General features: G+C 43.3%; 1 protein-coding gene across 1 annotated transcript in view; it reads right to left on the minus strand.

Moving 5' to 3' along the window:
- Positions 1 to 13,993, minus strand: part of LOC136867046 (globin) — a 159,534-nt gene extending 145,541 nt beyond the window's left edge. Inside the window, exon 1 of the mRNA XM_067144151.2 lies at positions 13,846 to 13,993. The gene's annotated coding sequence lies outside the window, so the exon portion shown is untranslated. The remainder of the gene's footprint in view (positions 1 to 13,845) is intronic.
- Between the last annotated feature and the right edge of the window lie 10,860 nt (positions 13,994 to 24,853).

Here is a 24,853-nt window from a genome sequence, read left to right on the forward strand (position 1 = left end):
GAGATTTTCGTGTTGTTTTTACTTGGTTTTGCCTGATTTCCTCCTTGACAAACGGACAACCAGGAAAGGAGGTGGTGTGGACCCTTTTTTAATTTGCTTTACGTCGCACCGACACAGAGAGGTCTTATAGCGTCGATGGATAGGAAAGGTCTAGGAGTGGTAAGGAAACGGCCGCGGCCTTAATTATGGAACAGCCCCAGCATTTGCCTGGTGTGAAAATGGGAAACCACGGAAACCATCTTCAGAGCTGCCGACAGTGGGGTCCGAACCAACTATCTCCCGCATGCAAGCTCACAGCTGCGCGGCCCTAACCACACGGCCAACTCGCCCGGTGTGTGGACCCTTACAGTTGACGGAAGTGAGCATCCCCTTGGGTACCTCGCATCAATTTAAATTTCTTGAGATATTTACAAGCCAATATTTTTCAGTCCCGTACGCTTCAATCTGTCTAGTCTCAGTTCAATTGTCCAACGCCGTGGTATGGATATTAATTAAAACTCCTCGCTCGACTGTCCAACGCACAAGTAGTGAAACGTTCAGTGGCAACCACAGGACCAAAACTGAGTCTGAATGGTATTTAATTACTTGAGCCATGCTCCTCTTATCAATCTCCATCGACCAGGTCTTGTTCTCTCCCTACCCTGATGGACGTGGTTTACAAAACTTGCGATATCTCTCAATATGAATCACAATTTTTATGTCCTCACTCTGGATAGCAACAGTCTGAACCATATCTATACCGGGTCAGTCTCAGGGAGCATCAAGGTGACGTCACTTGGTGTTATTAGCAAAGATAAAAACAACGTAAATAGTTATGACAGGGTCCTCGAGGCAAATATTTCTTCTGAGAACAACAAAGCTATTTCTGTTGCGTCAGAAGTCATAGTAAATCAGAAACGACACTAAATCACTCCTTTCTTTCTTTCTTAATCCATTTACCCTGCAGGTTTGGTTTTCCCTTGCACTCAGCCAGGAATCCCACCTCTACCGTCTCAAGGGCAGTGTCCTGGAGCGTGAGACTTTGGGTCGGGGGCTGATACAACTGGGAAGGAGGAGGAGTTCCTCGCCCAGGCAGTCTCACCTGCTATGGTGAACAGGGGCCTTGTGGATAAATGGGAAGATTGGAAGGGATAGACAAGGAAGAGGGAAGGAAGTGGCCGTGGCCTTAAGCAAGGTACCATCCCGGTATTTGCTTTGAAGAGAAGTGGGGAACCATGGAAAACCACTTCGAGGATGGTTGAGGTGGGAATCGAACTCTCCTCTACTCACTTGACCTCCCGAGGCAGAATGGGCCCCCTTTCAGCCCTTGTACCACTTTCAAAATTTTGTGGTGGAGCCGGGAATCGAACCCGGGCCTCCCGGGAGTGACAGCTAATCACACTAACCACTACACCACAGAGACGGACGATACTAAATCACTATAAATAAAAGTAAAACAAAGTAATATCCGTACAGGCCATGAAGTCACTGGGAGGTGTAGAAGGTAAAGGCTTCCACTATCCGTAACCTTGTCACGACAGTGAACGAACAGAAAATAATACTCAGAAACTGCAAGCAGGACTTTCCAAATTCCACTCACGGCCTTATAAAAAGGGGTTTTCGAGAGACAAACCAACCAAACAAAACTCATGGCACTGCAGCACTGGTGGGCCCTGGCCTACCAAATGACCGCTGCCCAGCCTGATGGTCTGCAGATTACAAGGTGATGCATGGTCAGTGTGACGTATCCTCTTGGCCGTTATTCTTGGTTTTCTAGACCGTCACCGTTTCACCGTCAGATAGCTCCTCAATTGTAATCACGTTTGCTGAGTGGACCTTGGGTCTGTCCAGATAAAAATCCGTGGCCTAGTCGGGAATCGAACCCGAAGCCTTCGGGTGAGAGATAGACATGGTACCACTAGACAGTGAGGCTGGCTTTTGAGGAACAAGGTACATCATACAAATGTTTAAATTGTTATTTTCACGGCCCACATTACTACTACGTAGACATGAATACTGATGTACTGTAGCTTTTGATTTTATATTCCATTTACATTTCCTCTTCTCCCACCCATCTCCCCAATGGTCTGAACTTTCTTCTTTCTTTCTTAATCCTGGTTTTTCTCTCGGATTCAGCGAGGGATCCCACCTTTACCGCCTCTAGGGCAGTGTCTTGGGGCGTGAGACGTTATGTCTGGGATACAAATGGGGAGGAGACCCAGTGCCTCACCGAGGCGGCCTCACCTGTTATGCTGAACATGGGTCTTGTGGGGATATAAGGAGATTTTAAGGGATAGACAAGGAAGAGGGAAGGAAGCGGCCGTGGCTTTAACTCCGGTACTAACTCGGCATTTGCTTGGAGAAGAAGCGGGAAGCCGCGGAAAACCACTTCGAGGATGCCTGAGGTGGGAATCGAATCCCCCACTACTCAGTTGACCTCCCGAGGCTGAGTGTACCTCGTTCCTGTCCTCGTAAAAGAAAATCCACGGCCTGTTTCCAGTCATTCGACAGGGTCAGGAATGGAATGAATGAAGCCCCGTCTAACGGCGAGGATACGAATTGTGCCGGCTGCCGAAGCCTGTCGCACTCCTCTAGGGCAATGATTAATGAATGACAGATGAAATGGAATGATATTGGAGAGTGTTGCTGGAATGAAATATGACAGGGAAAACCGGAATACCCGGAGAAAAAGCTGTCCGCCTCCGCTTTGTCCACCACAAATCTCACATGAAGTGACCGGGATTTGAACCACGGAACCCAGTGGTGAGAGGCCGCCGCGCTGCAGCCTGAGCCACGGAGGCTTCCAGTTCTCGTACCGCTTTTCAAATTTCGTGGCAGAGCCGGGCCTTCGGGGGGGTGGCAGTTAATAACACTAACCACTACACCACAGATGAGGACAGATACTTTATCAAGGAAGTTTAATAATTTCCTGACCGCTTCTCTGGTGTAGTGGTTAATGTGTTTACCTGCCACCCCCCCCCCCCCCCGAGACCCGGGTTCGATTCCCTGCTCTGCCACGAAATTTGAAACGTGATACGAGGACTGGAACGTGGTCCACTCAGCCTCGTGAGGTCAAATGAGTAGAGGATTCCCACTTCAGCCATCCTCGAAGTGGTTTTCTGTGGTTTCCCACTTCTCCTCTAGGCAAATGCCGGGATGGTATTTAACTTAAGGCCATGGCCGCTTCCTTCCCTCTTCCTTGCCTATCCCATCCAATCTTCCCATCCCCCCACAAGGCCCCTGTTCAGCATAGCAGATGAGGCAGCCTGGGCGAGGTACTGGTCATTCTCCCCAGTTGTATCCCCCGACCCAATGTCTCACTCTCCAGGACACTGCTCTTGAGACGGTAGAGGTGGGATCTCTCGCTGAAACCGAGGGAAAAACCAACCCTGGAGGGTAAACGGGTTAAGAAAGAATAATTTCGTTTAATTGAAGGAAAGCAAGTTTAAATCTTGGAAGGGGTCTAAATATCCTTGTAGAGAGGAAAGAGAATCATTAGAGGCTGTTTCATTTTGTTGGCACCTTATTATAGGAGAACTTGGAAGTGAGTTTTTATTATAAAACATTTAAATTTCAATGAAAAATAAGGCTAACGGAGCTCTATGTGGGGAACGCGCGCGCGTCTACCGTGACTAACACAGTAGTATTTCAGTCACCGATGTGTAGTGTACCCGGACGGTCACCCATCCAAATACTGACCACGCCCAATGCTACTGAATTTAAAAAGCGACTACGCATTATTATTATTATTATTATTATTATTATTATTATTATTATTATTATTATTATTATTATTATTATTCGGCTCTATGGATGAACGGTTATCATCCTGGCCTTTGGACGAAGGGTCCCAGATTTGATTCCCGGACGGGTGGGGGATTTTAACTTTCGTTGGTTAATTTTTATACCATCTTCAAAATTGGAATTCATCTTAGGTAGGACTCCATCTTCATAGACGCGCAGGTCACCTGTTCAGCGTCAACCAGAAATACCTGCACCAAGCCTCTATGGAGGGCATACGCCATTAAAATGTATTGTTGGCATGTGCACAAGTTATTTAAATTGCATGCATAAATCATTCGAATTTCAGGTAGATTATGGTACCGCCTTTTGTTGGAATTTGGAGGAAAGGAAAGCAGCATTATGTTACAGCACCGCCTCGGCTTAATCCGGCTATTAGCGCTTCGCTAGGAAATCGTGGCGTAAAAGCCTAATAGGGACTTGGCCTGCCAGGACGGCTGCCACCCAACCAGATGGTGACATCCTCAGCTGTATTGTTTGCCAGGCCTTTGGGGTGAGCAGCGGTCGCTTGATAGGCCAAGGCCCTTCAAGGGCTGTAGTGCCACGGGGTATGATTTGGTTTGGTTTTCTTGATCGAATCGGCTGCCCCTTGTATCAGAGTTCCTCATTTGGTCTCACCAGGCTCCAGTCCCCACTCTAGAATGCAAATCCCTGTTCTTGCCGGGAATCGAATCCGGAGCCACCGCGTAAGATGTTAGCACGATACACCCTCTCCAACGCCACGGGGCTGGCGTTTATAATATACGTTGCGGGTTCGATCCTCGCACAGTTCGGTGGTATTTAAAGGTGCTCAACTACAGGGATGTCACCCTCCTGTTAGTAGATTTCCTGGTACGTAAAATAACTGCTGCCACCCTAGTAACTGCCCTAAATGGAGATCAGTACTGATTGATTGACTGATTGACTGATAGATTGATTGATTGATTGATTGATTGATTGATTGATTGATTGATTGATTGATTGATTGAACTCCTGCAGGAAAATACCTCGGTGTCTTCGAAAACTGTAAAAGTACATAGTGGGGCGTAAAATGAATAACATTATTTTTATTATTATTATTATTATTATTATTATTATTATTATTATTATTATTATTATTATTATTATATGTGCTGGAAAACCTAAACTAACTGTATAAATGCCCGAGACTGGAACTTAGCTGTTTCTTGTATTTTTGGCTATTGCTGCTACTGGCCAATGTTTTAAGGCGTTGGCTCGCATGCAAATGGCAGGGAGGAAACTACTCCCTGGTGCCACTCTGTCGACTCCCTTTCCATCTCTTTAATTTTCATGAGTGAACTCAGACCTTGTTAGGATTCTTGAAGATCACTGCACAGGTGTCCTCAGCAGAAGTTATCGTGCGGTCCGGTTCCTTTCCTGTCTTACATCCTTCCTCGCGCTGCCTAATATAAGCAAGAAAGCAAAACATAGCCATGAAAGCCCTTGATGTGCGTCTCTATGGGGAGCGTGCAAGTGACAACTAGTGAAAAAGGTGGCGAAACAGTAAGGTAGCAAGCAGCCCATGCTGATTTAACTATAGTGACAGTCAGAATTTCTCGGACAGAATAGTTGCTAGTTGCTTTACGTCGCGCCGACACAGATAGGTCTTATGGCGACGATGGGACAGGGAAGGGCTGGGAGTGGGAAGGAAGCGGCCGTGGCCTTAATTAAGGTACAGCCCCAGCATTTGCCTGGTTTTGAAAATGGGAAACCTCGGAAAACCATTTTCAGGGCTGCCGACAGTGGGGTTCGAACCTACTATCTCCCGAATACTCGGACAGAGTAATCTATATATGCAATACCCCTGTTATTAAAGAAAGAACAGGTTAATAAATTCGAAATTACTAAACTCTTAATTTAATGCACTTCCCAGGTTGGTGCTGTAGTAATCCAATTGCGATTTGTAGATTAGTTTACAGAGTAATAATACCTTTTACTTATTTGAGATACGAAAATTTGCATGTCAGTATTTTTCGGACAGGAGATGTTTAGCTACTCAAGGCATGCTTTGCACTTGTTATGAGCTGTGCAGGCAGGTCCCAGTCAGTGCCTTCCTCATGCACAAAGCGTACGCAACGATTCATGAGTGAAATGGGACTCAAAGGAAAGAACAGTACATTTCATCAAAGACAATTAGTAATATTCCATCCTTAAAAAGGGAAAACATGTCGACAAATCGCAGATTTTCTGAACATAAAGAAAAATACTGTTAACGATATTACCTACCGATACAAATTTCAAGAGAGAATTGAAAATTTGCCACAGACAGGTCGCCCGAGAGCCTTTACAAGGAGAGAAGAGAGGTCAGTTGTAAGAAAAGCGAAAAGAAATCACGTCTAACTAGAAACACTATCACTGCTGCAGGGGAGAGCGAGTTTGGAAAGATCAGTGCACAATCCGCAGTGTGTTATTTGGAGCTTTTTTATCACGGGCGAACTGCAAGAAGGAAACCCTATATCAATAAAATAAGTAGGATCAAGTGACAATGACTTGCTAATGAGCATCTTAGCAAAGACAGGTGAAAGACTGTAATTTTCTGCGATGAATCGAAATTCAAAGTTTCTGGCTCAGATGGGGGCATCATAGTTTGGATACAGTCCAATAAAGAGTTTAAAGAAAGAAATATGAAGGCAACGGTAGAGCATGGATGGGACATGTTAGGGTTTGGGGCTGTATGTCGGCTCAAGGAGTAGGTGAGCTGGTTCTTATAGATGGAAACATGGACCACTGCCATTATATTCAGATCTTAAAAAACAATCTGAAGAAAAGTGCAGAAAATGTGAGAGTTTTAAATTTTATTAGGACAACGACCCGAAACATACGGTCTATAATGTACGGCTATACTTGTTGTACAACTGTCCTAAAGTTGTGAATCATCACCCAAAAAGTCCTGACATTAGCCCCATAGAGAATTTATGGGATATACTGGTAAACAACATCCGGAAACTTTCTATACATTTTAAAGCTGATGTGAAGAGACGGCTGCAAGAGGAGTGGGAAAAATTGTCCCATTCCACCACAATAACAATCGTGGAGAGCATGCCGAGACGCCTGACTGAAGTGATTCGCAGGAAGGGAAGAATCAGGAAGTATTAATATTCCTACATGGATTCCATCCTACATATTTTTGTTGTACTTGCATTTTGTCCGAATATTTATGAAAAGGCAATTTTTATTATTGTAATTACATTCATAAGTTTCACATTTTTTGTGCATTATGATGTGCATATTTATTTTTGTATCTATATGTGTAACTATTCATTCTGGAGTAAGCAAAATTAAACTATATATGTTTGTTATTATCTTTTGATGTTAAATATAAAGGAACTCTGCTTGTCCGTATGACGGTCACTGTAACTGCAATTGACTGCGGTGTAGATTCACGGAATGATTTGTTATTTTTCTGTATAATAGTATATTGTAACACGTAAGTTACACATGGAGGCAATATGGAACGTCTTCGTTGTGCTACACGACACTGTTGTGTCGTGAACTGTTATAATTCTGAACGTTATAGCGATCCTAAGTGTAAAGCTTTTTTGTATTCAGTACGAAAAAGAAAGAAGACAAAAATGGATATTGGCAGTGAGCCGAATGAAATAAGTATCGTGAAATAATGCTAGAAGTATAATTCAAACGTAACTGACACCTTGTGAATGACAATGAGGTAAGTCATTATTAAAGCAGACCTTAATAACGTATCATAAGTTCCTTGTCCTTGTTTATAACAACGCTAAATTCATATAATACGATGCTTAACTTTGTTTTGATTCCACATTTCACTCTTCCTGTAAATAAATCCGAATTCTTTCCTGCGATTTTTTTACAAGTTGCTTTACGTCGCTCCGACTCAGACAGGTCTATTTTTTGCTAGTTGCTCTACGTCGCACCGACACAGATAGGTCTTATGGCGACGATGGGACAGGAAAGGGCTAGGAGTAGGAAGGAAGCGGCCGTGGCCTTAATTAAGGTACAGCCCCAGCATTTGCCTGGTGTGAAAATGGGGAAACCACGGAAAACCATTTTCAGGGCTGCCGACAGTGGGGTTCGAACCTACTATCTCCCGAATATTGGATACTGGCCGCACTTAAGCGACTGCAGCTATCGAGCTCGGTCATCAAACATCTACCACTGTGCCTATTTCAATCACAACAGTCGTTTAGCGAGCTGTCTACCTGCAGCAATGCGTTAAGCGGGGAGGTGGGGGAGGCCAGGCTTTGTTTATATCGGGACACCATTTCTGTGCATGCGTGTACAAGGGAGGCCTTGTTTAGTGTCCAGGTTCTATTTCAAAGATTCCGCGATGTGAACAGTGACATCTCATAACTACCTGAAGGTATTTGTTATTGTTAGATATGAAAAGGTGCGTACCCAACGCATTACGAACTACAAGTGCTCTCAACCTGAGAGGATGACCAAGGGGACTTCATTTGAGTTTTGCATTACTTACACATTATTTATGCCAATCTCTTTCCTATCCAGTGTTGCCAACTCATTTCTACAATGTCCGTACATATCCCTCAAAATATCCCTATATTCACTCCCAGAGTCCCTAGTCCAAAGAAAATAAATTGTATGTAAATAAACAAAATATATGCCGATAAGTATTACAGAACAAACACAGCTAATAGACAATGATATATCGTCGTTGTACCTGCGAAAACCGCTATCTGATAATATTTTTGGAGAAATACTGACCCGCAGTACATACTGTACATTATAAAGAACGAGAATTCCTTGACAATATTCGCACAGTATTGAACCTTAGATGACAAAAACTTAGCAACCAAAGTTCTAAGCTGAAATATTTCACATAGTGGTTTCGCGAGCACAACGACGATGTATGCAAGGTTTTTCTTCTTCTACGCTTTCCCCCACTTTCCTAAGTTTTTACTTTCTGTTTTGCTTCTCAGTTCTTTCGTGATCTTCTTCCCGTAATTCTATTTTACTTTACGGCATTAACGTAGACAAACGAATTATCGCTACCGTACCAGTAGGTACTTTATTTTAAAAACTCAAATGCCAACTGAAAACTATGCCATATTAACTGCTTATCACACTACATAATAAACAAAAATATCCTACAGCCAACTGAGATTATATGATGTAAATTACTGAGGGCGGGAGAAATCGAGGGGGATTCACCTAGTACACATCTCTGCAAATGATGAGATCATGCTCACCAACTCACCCAAACAAACACAGTACAAATGTTGTTTTCTACAGTGAAAAGTATTTAAAATCCTTTCTTGCCTCAGTATTTTGACTGAAAAACCCCTACGCTTTTCAGTATATTTAGAAATCCGTTCCTATTTTATATCGAAATAAGCCAAACATCCCTACGTGTACAGATTGGCGACACTGTTCCAGTCCCTCTTTCTTTGATCATATCTCTTCTGTCTCGAGGTCTATAGAGTCTTCCCTTTCATGGCAGAGGGGCGACTTAGCAGAATGGTACCGTCATTGGCTTCCACCAAGGAGCCGCGGTTAGAAGCCTGCACAAGTGATGGTGATGGTGGGATTATTGTTTTAAGAGGAAGTACAATTAGGCGACCATCCTCTACTAACAATAATCAGAGTGAATAAATGGAAGGGAAAGCGTGAAAATGAAAGAGACAACCTAGACGTCGAATGCTCTAAAACCGTCGGGGTTCGAAAGGAACATGAGTTGACCAAGGGAGGTTGGATAGGATAGATGAAAGTGAAGAGCCTGGCACAAGTACGTGGGAACAATGCCAGGACTCAGCTAAGGGCCTCGCGGTTGCCAACCCGCACTCGCAATTTCAGAGCCCCTTGGGTCTCTTTTAGTCGCCTCTTACGACAGCAAGGAGGGTACCGTGCGTGTTATTCTACCGACCCCACCCATAGGGGAATCGGTCATGGAGGGTAAGAGAAGTAGAGTGAGGGAAACCAAGGGGGGCGATGGTTAGATACAATTTCTAATTACCGGGCGAGTAGGCCGTGCGGTTAGGAGCGTGCAGCTGTGAGCTCGCATCCGGGAGATAGTGGGTTCGAAGCCCACTGTTGGCAGCCCTGAAGATGGTTTTCCGTGGTTTCCCATTTTCACACTAGGCAAATGATGGAGCTGTACCTTAATTAAGACCACGACCGCTTCCTTCCCGTTCCTAGGCCTTTCCTCTCCCATCGTCGCCATAAGACCCACCTGTGTCGGTGCGACGTAAAACAAATAGCAATTTCTAATTATTTAATAGTAAGATGTATGGAACTAGACGAGGCCACAATGCTAGTTAGAAACAGAGGATTGTGGAGATGTCTAGTTAATTGTCACTGAGACTTGTAGACTGAACTCTGAAAGGCATAACAGAAAGATGTATGTATACTCCGATTTTACTTTTGTAGCTTTTAGGATCCTTTCCTTCCTTTGCCGATATTATAATTCTTCGAAGGAGAAGGCACGATCATATTTCGTCAATGATTGGAGTTAGGATTATTATCTCGACGTCCCCTTAAAATACTAAATTCTTTATGTAGTGAACAATGTGCTGAGGCTCAGTCTTTAATCGCGGAAAGCAACACGAGTATGAGCATTCATAGGAGGATAATTGGGGACCATTGTCATGGAAAACTGTCCACAACTGACCTTCCGTGATGGTCGTGAAAGTATGTTGGATGATGCCAAAATCCGGGTAGTCAATCATACTGTAGCCATCACTCCCAAACTCCTCGAACAGGTTGCTGGGTGAATGGAGGAAGATCACAGAGTTATCTTACGTTCCCCGGAAGAGGAATTCGTACGCGTACTGTGCGCTCACGTTGGGTGTCATAGTTCTTGCAATTAGCACGAAAAGCCACTGTAATGTTTGGTGCGTTGTCAGTGACTCGACCTCCCCTTCTAGTGTAGCAGAGTAACATGATAATAGACTGTATGTTATGCTCAGTTATCAGTGATCTCCAGTCTCCCCCGTACCCCCCCCCCCCTCCAGAATTACAATACCAGTACTGCCGGAGCATCGAAACTGGGGTCTCCGGTTCAGGCGCAGGTACACTACCACTCCAACATACAGCTGTCATACGGATGAAGGGGCGTTCGAAAAAAAAAATCTGTGAATTTACCGAATATAACTGTCCCTAAATTTTTGGAAGCGCGTAATTTCATACACAGAATGTTCAAATATTTCGGGGAAATATTCCTAATCACAAAGTCCGGCTCATTGGGTGAATGGTCAGCGTTGAGGCCTTCCGTTCAGAGAGTCGTGGGTTCGAATACCGGCCGGATCGGGGATTTTAATTACGCCTGATTAATTCTTCCGGCTCGGGGACTGGGTGTTTGTGTTTGTCTCAGCACTCCCCTCTTCATATTCAGACAACACACTACACTACCAACCACCACAGAAAAACGCAATAATGATTACATCCCTCCACATAGGGTTGGCGTCAGGAAGGGCATTCGCACCCGTGACCGTAGAGGTGTGGCAAAAAGCGGTAGACGAAGATATTCCTAACAACAAAATATTAAAAGTCTTTGATATGAAGATGCCAACGGCCGTAGCCGTGTTGAAACACCGGATCCCGTGAGATCTCCGAAGTTAAGCAACATTGGGCGTGGTCAAGATTTGGATCGGTTGTCACACACTGTTGGTAGAGGGTAAGGGAATGGAGGAGCGGAAAGAAACTGGCCACACTACCGTACGTAAACACCGGCTCAAGCACACCTCTGTGGAGGTTTGGACCTGCCTTCGTGTAGAATACACCCTTACCTTACCATATGAAGATGGTACTGAAAATGCTTAATTACTGTGTTGTATTGATCCAGGATGAGCAATCATATTAAAGTGCTTTGGTTCTGTAGTAACTGTTTCTTTTACCAGGCCACGATATGCGTTTTCCTCTGGTTAATTATCTTTTGTTCGCGTGTTTGTTTACAGTAACAAAACGGCATTCGGTGAGTTCATTTATGATCTCTCAGATGGGAATGCATCAAGAGCATGTTAGCTTTACGCTGAAAGGTTCCGCAGACTTGCTCAAGACCATTATCACGAATTCACTTATGTTTGGGAGAGACGAGGAAATTTTAGAGAAGCGTCTTTTTAAATGTCGAAGGTCCGAGACAGGTACGGGACTGTGAGTTTGAGGAACGATGAAGATCCATCATATTGTACAAAAGAAAGCTACTCTTGTACCGAATGACGACGTTCTGAGAGGGTATCCCAGACGGGTCTGAACAAATACGACACAGTCATTACAGGTGTTTTATACAGGGTACGCCAAAGCTTAAATATAGGCTAAAGGAATGCATCGGTGCAGGCGGACACCACTTTAAGCAATTTTTGTAATAACTAATTCAATAGTATCACTTATACTATCACCTTCTTTGTCAGTAATTTAGTCTCATAAGACATAACTACGAAACCAAATATTTTGAGGATCATTTTCATACACAATTCTTTTAATGCTATGTTGTTAGGAATATGTTTCCAAAATATTTGACACCAATTTATAGGAAAACAACATTCTAAGCAAGTTGGAACAATCTGTTAGGGTTTTATGCTCCAAGGGACATTATTTCACAGGTATGGGGAAATCTTCACCCGACCAGCTACAAACACTGATTTAATTTAGAGAGGAATGAATCTGATTTATACTGAAGAAATTCCTAGCTTCGATGAGCTTTTTTTTTGCAAAGATCTTACAGAAGCAGTGGTGGTGGTTATTCTTGTTTTAAGAGGAAGTACAACTAGGTAACCATCCTCTATTATCGCTAATCGGAGGAGAAAAATGAAGGGGTCCGACACTTCGAAAAATGAAGATATCGGCGAAAGAAAGACAAGGACCACGAAGGGCATATAAATGAAAGACCCCCTAGCCTCGACACCTAATACCTTCGGGGTCGGAAAAGAGCAAGAGTTGACCAAGCGAGGTCGGACAGGATAGATAGTTAGGATCCTGACACAAGTAAGTAAAATCAATGCCAAGATTCAGCGAAAGGCCCCACGCTTACAGAAGCACGCAGGTTAAACCACGAGGAAACCTAACACCAGATACATCTTGGAAAGAAATATCCATAATTCCAAAACAAACGTGAGAATACAAGGTAACTATTCAGTAAGAATATCGAAGAATATTCTTTAGACATTCCAAAAAATTCTAAAGGTATTCATCACATCGATCATAAATACACAGAGGAGAAAACTGGAGTGGTTGGGGGGGGGGGGGCTCCTAATACGATGAATGGCGCAGGAATTAATATTTACTATTATAGAGTTACGTCACCTCGTCACGCGCATGGTGCATGAAGATACACACAGAAATTAGCAAACCCATAAGCAATTAAGCTACGTTCATTAATATTTATTAAGCGGACATACACTACGCTGGTTTGACCTGTTTATCGGCGTTATAGGGGCACAGTATATCATGGATTCAATCTCTAACCTCCCACATATATCTTATTATGAAACCACAACAACACACATGCAAGCTAAGTATGCTAGGATGGTGCATCGCCACTAATAATAATAATAATAATAATAATAATAATAATAATAATAATAATAATTGTTTACGGCAATGAGTGCAATGAGACACCAGGGTGCTAGAATATTGTAATGAAAAAGAAATATGATAAATAAATCCAGTGAAAGAGGTCTCTCACTTTGAACAGTCTTAAATGGCGACAATCCCTCCTAGAATTCGATCTCATAACTGCTAGTAAAGGAAGCGGGCGACCAGACACCTGCCCAACACAATTAACCACTTTGTCGTAGCATGACCCTTTTCTTAATTTCAAACTGAGGGTAATTACTTGTAATCACCCTAATACAAACATTATCAGCCATCTTTCACACACTATGTTTACAGGGGACTGATGAAGAGATTATAATCAAGCTCTTAAATGAAACAGCACCTAATCTTTCCAAATACTTTTCATAAACGGCAGATTTATGCAATGTGATTTCCCTTCCTAATTGTGTTCACTGAATACGAATCACACCGCTGTACTTATCAGATGTTTATAACGATAGGATCTTTACAAATATACAGTGTGCATTTTCAACATCAATATTTAACACAATCTTCTTCCACTATTTAACGATAAATTCCTACCTTGAAGATGAAACCGAAAGTAAGTCTCCAGCCGAACACGTGTTCTCCTACTACGTAGACAAACAGCTCTACGAACAGATAGTCCTCACAGGCATGCGATGAGAAGTGTCCGCTTCGAGCTGGCGTTAGCACTTCTACTTCAGCAGGCTCTGGAGGTCGCAGGAGAGGGGAGGGGGAAACCCACAAGCCGACAAGGGGTGTACACGTGGTTCCTTGTTGTGACATACCTCTCCGCTTCATTGCCATAAACAAGTTACACATCCCAAAACTGCACTTACTCCTGCTCACGTAGCACTGTGATATTGGCGTAATCAGTTCCACGCATGCAGCCGTAGCGTATCAATGCCATGCTTTCATCTCTATAAAGACTTCCTCAAAGGTACGTCATGTCGGATCACTGGCTGAATGGTAGCGTAGTAGTGTTTGGAGCCCTGAGTTCGATTCTCGGCCGGGCGGGGGATATTAACTGGGTTTGAGTTCGTCTCAATACACTTCTCTTCATCTTTCCTCAAAACACCATGCTATCAAACACCACGGAAACATACAAAAAGTGAATACATCACTCAACATAGGGCTGGAGTCAAGAAGGACATCCAGCCGTAAAACTGGGTCAGATCCACACGTTCCGACTTCATGTAACTGGAAACGGCCAGGAAGAAAAGGTATAATATACCTTCATGACGAGTAAATTGTACAGGTAGAAAATGTGGAGCAATTAGTGTATTTGTAAAGAAACCCCTACCGGGCGAGTTGACCGTGCGGCTGTAAGCTTGCATCCGGGAGATTGTCGGTTCGAACCCCATTGTCGGCAGCCCTGAAGGTGGTTTTCCGTGGTTTCCCATTTTCAGACCAGGCAAATGCTGCGGCTGTACCTTAATTATGGCCACGGCCGCTTCCTTCCCATTCCTAGGCCTTTCCTATCCCATCGTCGCCATAAGACCTATTTGTGTCGGTGCGACGTAAAGCAAATAGTAAAAAACAAAAAACAAATAGAAAAGCCTGGGATAGGAGCGGAAAAGAAGCGTTCATGGCCTTAATTAAGATACAGCCCAGCATTTGTCCGGTGTGAAAGTGGGAAACCACGAAAAACTATCTTCAAGTCTGCCGACAGTAGGGTTCGACCCAGTATCTCCCAAATGCAAGCTGATACCTACGTGACCCAAACCACACAGCCACTTGCTTGGTGCAGTCCTTAATGACCCGGATTCGATTCCCTGCAAAGAGCTGCAGAAATTACTTTTAGTCCGGCTAAATGGTTAGTGATTTCCGTCTGGGTCGGGGGTTGTAACCTTCATTGGTTAATTTCGAGGCTAGTGGGCTGGGTGTGTGTGCCGTGTTTGCCATCAGAATTCATCGCAGGTACGGCCCCATCCACACAGACGCGCAGGTTGCCTAGAGGAGTCAACTCGAAAGACCTGCAATAAATCTCTCCAGAGGCCACACGCCATTATTTTTGCAATCGCTACCTTTTTTATTAGTACCAGTACGAACTCTAGTACTATTTTGTAACACAAATCTATTATTATCTACGTCACTTCGGCAAACCCACTTTGGGTGAGATTAGAAACAAAAACGGAATACAAATATATAATCCTCGTGACGCGAAGCCGGTAATTACTGCTGTTTGGAAAGAAAGAAGGTGGTGGTGGTGAATATTGTTTTAAGATGAAGTACAATTAGGCAACCATCACCTTCCACAAATCAGAGAGGAAAGATTGAAGGGGTCCGACACTACAAAAAATGAATGTATGGCCCAAAGAAAAACAATGGACATGAAGGGCGTGAAAATTAAAGACTCCCAAGGCCTCCACACTTAATACCGACGGGGTCGGAAAAGAACGTAGTTGACCAAGTGAAGTCGGATAGGATAGATAAAAATGAAGAGCTTGGCACAAGTAAGTGGAAGAAATGCCAGGACTCAGTTAAGGGCCCCTTAGTGTCCACCTCACTCTCCCAAGTCGCCTCTTACGACAGGCAGGGATATCGTAGGTGAATTCCACCATCCCCGCCCATAGGGGGCAGGACCGAAAGAAGCTACACGTTTCGACTAGAAGTAGGAAAATCTATTTCGCTATTTATAACCCGTTAGACCACATCAGAGACAAGAAAACAGGATTAGGACTATCTATATAATATATTTAAAATTGTTCATTTGAAGTTTGTATCTCCTTTGACTCAATTTTTTACGTACATACATACTGTACCATTGTATTTGACTGCAAGTATGGATATTTAACGCAGTAATAATTTTGCAGTAGAGCGCCGCTTGTGAGGGCGTGATGCTATACAGAGCGCGGGAATCGAGGAGGTGATTTCCCGAGGCAAGGCGTGGTCATGTGTGACGAAGAAAGAATATGTGAGGAAGAGAGAAAGAGAGATGGGATGTTGTCTGGGGGAGAGACCTGCCATCTTAACAGAGATTTTTAGCGGGAGCAGACAGGCCCACCACATTACGGAAATTGGGTCATAATTCCCGTAATTGAAGGCTTTTCAGGAAAATAAAAAGATGGAAATGATGGCCAGAATTTTACTAAGCTATAGATACCTCTAGGTTTATTAACATGACTAGATCGATAAATATGTTCCAAGTAGAACCACCGTGGGAAGCTCTGTAGTGGCCACATTCCAGACTCAAGTTGTTTCTCGGGACTTCCCCTGGCGTCCTTTGGGGTGCTGCCCCGTATAAAAGCTAAGTGATATGGGGGGAGATCATCCAGTTGACTATCATATTGCTGCCGGCACGCGTCGCACGTCTGCCTAGATTGCGCCAGAAACCTTTTGTTCAGAACAAAGACAGTGTGTAGTTATTACAGTGTGACAAATTTGATCCAGTGGATAGGTGACTTACAGAGTTACAGGTGGTGGATTTGTAAGTGGCGCGATGTTCAGATAACTATCAATGAGATCGCGTGTGCTTAATGGTATCAGTAACAATAGAAAGCCGTACTTGTAGACTCGGATAAATAGCGGTAGGGGCGAAGCTCCCGAGGTGCCGAGGAAGTGTGAATAATAGGCTAAGGAGGGATATATTCATCCTCTGATAGACTGTTGAATCCAAGTTAAGCGGGCATAAAAACACAGTAACCGAGTGGATAGTCTCTAGAGCAGAAAATAGTTTGTGACACAATGCACAAGTTAGCGAGTATGCAGTTATACGAGAATGGAGGACGAGGAGTGTGTATTGCAAAGCGTTAGCGCTGTGTGCTAGCTCAACCTAACTAAATGTCCAGAATGTGGCGTTGTGTTTAAAGTGAATATTTCGTTGCAGTAAGAAGTCGAGGTATTCCGAGGAGAGTGAGCGGCTAGAACTTCAGAACGTGGCTTCGAAGACGCTACCTTGAACGAGGCATCCCTCAAGAAGAAGGCGGCACCATGAACCAGCGGGGATGGAAGACTGGACTCCAAGAATCGAACCTGGCTGAGACATCTATCATGATGGGCTAAATCATGCTAGCCTTACCCGGAGGGAGAGACGAGGAGATTAATTAAGATAAGTGGACCAATGAATTATTAGACATATGGTAGAGTTAAGGTATCACGCAGAGATAGTAGAATTAAACATGTAAATATTCATATAGGATTTGATGGTGGCCCATCAGGCTGCATATTAAGATTGTTTGATATATCTAAGGGTAAGAGTAGTTAGATTTGTGTCTTGCATCTTTATGTAAAGCGGACAATGAGGTAATATGTGTTATCGAGGCAAGTGGTAGTGTGCCTAGTGATACATATTTGTTTGTGTATGATAGACCGGATATTTTCCTTTGGGTCGGTCGCGAAATGCATTTTACTTGTAGGATTAGGCACTATGTATAATTCCCACTATATTCCAGGGGAAGGGCAGATATACCTGCGTAATGTAAGGTATGCAGGCTGATGGTATTTATTTAGTTAAGGGGCCCTATTTACGCGCCTTAGATGGGCGTAAACTATAGCGGAGGCGCAGGTTTTAACGCTATTCGACTCTGTGCTACTCTGCCAAACGTTGGGTTTGAACCTCTGACTCCCAAGGTTAATGTTGTCGTGCCGCATATTGGCGGTGATGGTTTGATATGATTGAATAGTAGAACACTTTATGTGATTCAACTGCGACCCGGGTGGGTGGTTAATTGAAGTCAGGAGCGTGATGTGAGATGCGTTTTTCCTCACTTATTTTATGCCATTGGCTGCTATGTGTAGAAGCTTGAAAGTCCCTTTGTGAAAGAATGTAGGGTAAGACGTCTAGCGGGAGTTTGTTTACAAGTTTTTTTTGTTGTGGAAGGGGGCTCCAGACCCGACTTCAGGTCAATGTTCGCCTGCTCAGTATTGGGGTGAGCTCGGCCATTTTTAAATTGCTCTGGAGGTCGGTCATTCTCCTTTGGCAGGGAGTTTTTTGCAAACCTGTGCGTCATTTATTTTTATCCATTTTACCTTGTATTTCCTTTCTTGTTGGATTCGCGTTCTTAGGGTTGTGTATTCTACTAAGGTGATCTTGGCACTATGCTACTGGTATGATTGCCCTGTTGGCACATGTTTCTGCCTGGTGGACGTGGGTTCACGTCCGTGTAAATATGTAATTGAGGGCGCTAGAGTAGGTTATCTTAGTTTATTTTCATTTACCTATTGTGCTGCTAATTTTTGTGTATATAAATATCCCGGTATGGGAGGAAACTTTCATCATAGCGGTAATCTCTGCAGGTATCCTTAATTCTACCATTATATCATTTCATGTCGCAGACATAGGGATGTAGTTTCCATGTGGGAGAACACATCCGGTTTTTTTTTCTTGGTTCACAGATCGACAAATTTCAGCATAACGTCATCATCCAGATTGTATTTGCTTTGTTTTCTTTTTAATTTGGAGAGGTGAGCCTTTGGCGCACCTATTTTGGCACTACAGGTGCAATCCTTGTAATTAACTTGTGTTGTGAATACAAACTTATGCTCAAAATTCTGATCACAGCGAAAGTGTTCCTCATTTCGTAGTTTAATGTAGTATATGAGTTCCCCATGATCCTCTCGTCATAAGAACCCAAATTATCGACCATTTCTGCCGACGGTAGCTGAGCTGGTGCCCGTATGCAAGAACAGAAGAGCAGGTAGGTATCATCCTGCAGTATTAATGTGCCCTGTAGGGTATATAATAATGTCGCCCGTACTTAGGGGCCAGTCTTGAGGATTATAGGGCATAATACATTATCATTATAGACCATATACCTTTCAGCGTTCAGTCTGCAAGCCTCTGTGAATTTACTAAACGTCACCACAATCCTCTGTTTGCAACTAGTGCTGTGGCCTCATTTAGTTCTATACCTCTTACCTTTAAATCGTTAGAAAGTGAGTCTAACCATCGTCGTCTTGGTCTCCCTCGACTCCTTTTACCCTCCATAACAGAGTCCATTATTCTCCTAGGTAACCTATCCTCCACCTTTCGTCTCACATGACCCCACCACCGAAGCCGGTTTATGCGTACAGCATCATCCATCGAGTTCATTCCGAACTTAGACTTTATCTCCTCGTTCCGAGTACCCTACTGCCATTATCCCCACCTGTTTGTACCAGCAATCATTCTTGCTACTTTCATGTCTGTTACTTCTAACTTATGAATAAGATATCCTGAGTCCACCCACCTTTCGCTCCCGTAAAGCAAATTTAGTCTGAAAACAGACCGATGTAAAGATAGTTTCGTCCGGGAGCTGACTTCCTTCTTACAGAACACTGTTGATTGCAACTGCGAGCTCACTGCATTAGCTTCACTACACATTGATTCAATCTCACTTACTATATTACCATCCTGGGAAAACACACAACCTAAATACTTAAAATTTTCTACCTGTTCCAGCTTTGTATCACCAATCTGACATTCAGTTCTTTTGGATTTCTTACCTACTGACATCTATTTAGTATTGGAGAGGCTAATTTTCATACCATAATCATTGCACCTATTTTCAAGTTCCAAGATATTAGATCAGGGCCTCTCAGAGTGCATGCGCCCGTGCACTGCACGGCGCAAGGTGCAGGAAACGACTTCACTAGGTTGACAAGACTGCAAACCCCTACTCCACTTCCCCTACACCTGTCTCACCCGTTCGGCCTGTCTTCGCCTTCTCCACCTTCCCCGCTGATTCTCACCTCACTGTCAAATGTTTATGTGCGGTGAGCGGTGACACTGTTGTATGGGACAACGTTACCGGTGTTAAAGCACACTTCTTTCAATTTGGTTTGAGCAGGCAATTTATCTTCTCTAGCTCTTCTTTGCCTTTACCTTTGCAATATGCCTGGAACAAGGGACCGGCTCACAGCAATTCTGAGAGCTTTCTTTAAATTACAATCAGAAATAGTTCTACTCGCACGCAATCTAGTTTTCGTACAAGTCAAAACAAGAAAAAATATCTTTCACATATGCATGTGGAATCAAACATGGAAATAATCTTAGCTGCTTCTCGATGCAGCTTAGGAAAATCTTTCTTCGACAAATTCTCGTAGAATTTGAGCAAAGCCTTTGTATTGGAAAATAGATCTTTTTGATATCACATAATTATTGTCCACAGATTAAGCATTTGGCTTTATCGTCACGACTGAGAAAAATACGAAAATTCCCAGTTCGATTGAAATGGATTTTCAGAAGTCTTTGCTTTCTTCAAAACAGGTTGCTCCATTAATTTGTTGTCTTGCGCTTATCTATTTCACTGATAAACAAGCCGTCTGTCACCGAACGCTTCGTTCCCCTGAGCACACTACACCATCCGAGCCAAGCCGAGTTGAGCCGAGTCGGACCGATACACAGTGCACGGAGCTCTTGCGCCTCGATTTGCACGCATAAGATTTTGGGCGTTTGAGAGGACCTGTATTAGACTGCAGGCTTTCGGCACAATCTGCAATTAAGACCAAGTCGACAGCATAAGCCAGACTGCCTACTACATTTCCACCTCACTGAATCTCTCCCTGCCACTTTATACCGTTCAGCAGATGATCCATGTAAAGTACGAACAGCAAAGGTGAAAGATTATAACCTTCTCTAACCCCTATAAGTACCCTGAACCAAGAGCTTATTCTACCATTAATCCCCACTGCACCTCAATTGTCAACATAAATGCCTTTTATTGATTTTAATAACCTGTCCTTAATTCCATAGTCAACCAGTATGGTGAACATATTTTCCCTCGGAACCCTGCCATATGCTTTCTCTAGATCTATGAAACATAAACACAACTGTCTATTCCTCTCGTAACATTTTTTCAATTACCTGGCTCTTACTGAAAATCCGATTTTGACAGCCCCTCTGGGTTCTGAAATCACACTGCTTTACATCCAACTTCCTCTCAACGACTGATCGCACCCTCCCTTCCAAGATGCCAGTGAATACTTTGCCTGGTATACTAATCAGTGAGATACCTCGATAGTTGTTGCAATCCTTCCTGTTCCCTTGCTTATAGATAGGTGCAATTACTGCTTTTGCCCAATCTGAAGGTACCTTACCAACAGTCCATGCTAATCTTACTACTCTATGAAGCCATTTTATCCCTGCCTTCCTACTATACTTCACCATTTCAGGTGAATTTCATCTATTCCTGCTGCTTTATGACAATGGAATTCATTTACAATCCTTTCCACGTCCTCAAACGTAATTTTACCAACATCATTTTCTTCCTCCGCTTGAGCTTGGTTGTTCGTGAGACCACCAGAAAGATTTCCTTTTGCGTTGAGAAGACTTTCAAAATATTCCCCCCACCTGTCCTGTGATTCCCTAGGATCTATTATGAGTTCACCTGAATGACTCAAAGCACTGTTCATTGCCTTTATCCCTCCCTTCCTAAGATTCTTTATTACTGTCCAGAAATGTTTCTCTGCTGCTTGACCTAGCCTTTCCAGGTTATTACCAGAATCTTCCCGACTTCTTTTTGGATTCAACAACTATTCGTTTCGCTCTGTTTCTTCATCTACGTACCATTCCCTGTCTGCATCGGCCCTTGTTTGGAGCCATTTCTGATAAGCCTTCCTTTTAGGTTTACAAGCTGCTCTCACTTCATCATTCCACCAAGATATTAGCTTTTTCCCGTCTTTACACACAGTCATTCCTAGGCATTCCCTTGCTGTTTCTACTACAACATCCCTGTATGTCGCCCATTCACTTTCTATATCCTGAACCTGCTTAATGTCCACTGTTCGAAACTTCTCACTAATCATATCCATGTACTTCTGTTTAATTTCCTCGTCCTGGAGATTTTCTACCCTTATTCGTTTGCAGACAGATTTCACTTTCTCTACCCTAGGCCTAGAGATACTTAGTTCACTACAGATCAGATAGTGATCTGTATCATCGAAAAATCCCCGAAAACCCCGTACATTCCTAACAGACTTCCTGAATTTGAAGTCTGTTAAGATATAGTCTAAAATGAATCTGGTACCCCAAGTCTCCCATGTTTAGCGGTGAGTAGCCTTATGCTTGAAGAATGTATTCGTAACTGCTAAACCCATACTAGCACAGAATTCCGGCAAACGCTTCCCATTCCCATTAGCTTCCATATCTTACCCATATTTACCAATCCCCCTTTCGTATCCTTCAGTTCTATTTCCAACTCTCGCATTGAAATCGCCCATTAGCACTATCATATCCTTGCTGTTGACCCTGACCACGATGTCACTCAATGCTTCATAAAACTTGTCAACTTCATCCTCATCTGCTCCCTCACATGGTGAATACACTGAGACAATTCTCGTCCTAATCCCTTCAACTGCCAAATCTACCCACATCACTTGCTCATTTACGTGCCTAACAGAAACTATGTTGCGTGCAATGGTATTCCTGATGAACAGTCCTACCCCACACTCTGCCCTTCCCTTTTTAACACCCTTCAAGTACACTTTATAATCTCCTGTCTCTTCCTCGTTATCTCCCCTTACCCGAATATCACTTACTCCAGCACATCCAGATGTATCCTCTTTGCTGACTCAGCCAGTTCTACTTTCTTCCTCCCATAAGCCCCATGATAGCTCGCCATCAAATTCCATTTCGTTCGCCAGGTTGTTTCCAAGGAGTCCCTCGCCTGTCAAATGGGAGTGATACTCCGTTACTCCCATAGGTCCGAGGCTTGCTTAAAATGTTCTGAGCTCGGTAAATTCATGAAGCAAGATGCTACCCTACTTACACATAGTCCAAGTGAGGATCTCTCCTCTAACGGGTTTATGGACCACCGGTGGATTGTATAGTCCTAGCCGCCTGAGCACAAGGAGGGCCATGGTTCAGAATATGTCCGAGATGCCCACTCCCATTCCATAGCAACTGGTATACCGACTCTCAGGACAACTTAATAGGTCTCTGAGCCGTTGCTCATGGTTCACGAACTAGGACATGACTACAGTAACCCACACCATTATTATTATTATTATTATTATTATTATTATTATTATTATTAATATTATTATTATTATTATTATTATTGATACGGGAATTATTGTGGGTGTAAGAAGGTGCTGGGGTTAATGGGCGGACAAGGAATTAACAAGAGTTGAACTTAACACAACAAAATTCGAAACTGTGTTTCTTTCCTTTTTTACGTTCTTTCTTAAAATTTGATAGACAGAAGATCTGAATAAACCATAACAAGTTTATAATGAACTCGTCAGCTCCAACAACGTCCGACTCGTTGGCTGAATAGTCAGCGTACTGGCCTCCGGTTCAGAGGATCCCGGGTTCGTTTCCCGGCCGGGTCGGGGATTTTTCTCTTCATTGATTAATTCCAATGGCCCGGGGCCTGGGTGTTTGTGCTGTCCCCAACATCCCTGCAACTCACACACCACACATAACACTATCCTCCACCACAATAACACGCAGTTCCCTACACATGGCAGATGCCGCCCACCCTCATCGGAGGGTCTGCCTTAAAAGGGCTGCACTAGGCTAGAAATAGCCAGACGAAATTATAATTATAGCTCCAACAACAATGACTCTAAGTCCAAAACATCAGGTACATATCTGGAGAGAATTATCAACATGACAATGTACAAGGAGATGGGCATTATAGCATGTTTGCTCCACTAACTTACATAGCCTAGGAGTCTAAGCTCCAAAAGTTAATACAGTCCGGCCTTTCAGAGGATAAGCTTTTAATAGCGCAGTTACAACCTGTAGGTTGTTCTTAACTAGAGTATTTTCATATCTTTGCCCTGATGTGGGCTTATTTATCGCTCAACAGTTTGTTACACACTGGTCTATAAACGATCACAAAATAAACAGGGGAACTGAGTGCCCATTATAAATGGCCTTAATGTAAAAAGAAAAGGTTTCACATGATCGGACTTGAACAAAACGCTAGGAGGCGAAACACTTGAACTCCTTCCGGAATATTTTAAAACCCTAAGTGGGCTTATGGCCCAAAGATACAGAGACTAAGCCTATACTACAGTGGGGCGACTAAATGAGGAACATTAAATTCCAAAAGAGTGTTAAGAATTTTAGATGATTAGAAACTTTAGTCACCCCACACCAAGTTGAATGGGAATCAACAGAGGCTAATCATTCTTTATTCACTTAGTTTACATTTTTCCCAGTTGGGATTGAACAGAGCCCTCAGACTTGCCGAAAATCTACATTTAAACCATGAAATTAGAACTTTACATGAATAAAAGGAGTTTGAAATCTTCCTTTCGAGCTATCTGCCTGGAGCTATAACATGTCCAGAAAATTATGCCATTAGGCCCTACCTTGAGTTGCTGGGCCTTCCTAACGCCGACCTGTGGCCCCTGCTTTCTTAGTACACGCCGCACACAATGAACTGGAGCGATCGCCATAAGACCTATCTGTGTCGGTGCGACGTAAAGAAAAGAAAAAAAAAAAAAAAGAAAAAAAAACTGTGGCGATGACAATGACGATACAGCCACAAAGTGTCCAGCTTTTATAGTATTTCAAGGGGAAGTTTCTAGAACTCTTTACAGATAGGCTGGATGCCCCTGTACACACCCGCAAATTTAATTGGCTAGAGAAAATATTCACAAAATTTCTGATTGGTTGACAGATACAGGAGTTGGA

The sequence above is a fragment of the Anabrus simplex genome, chromosome 3, assembly GCF_040414725.1.
Source record: "Anabrus simplex isolate iqAnaSimp1 chromosome 3, ASM4041472v1, whole genome shotgun sequence".
Classification (NCBI taxonomy): domain Eukaryota; kingdom Metazoa; phylum Arthropoda; class Insecta; order Orthoptera; family Tettigoniidae; genus Anabrus; species Anabrus simplex.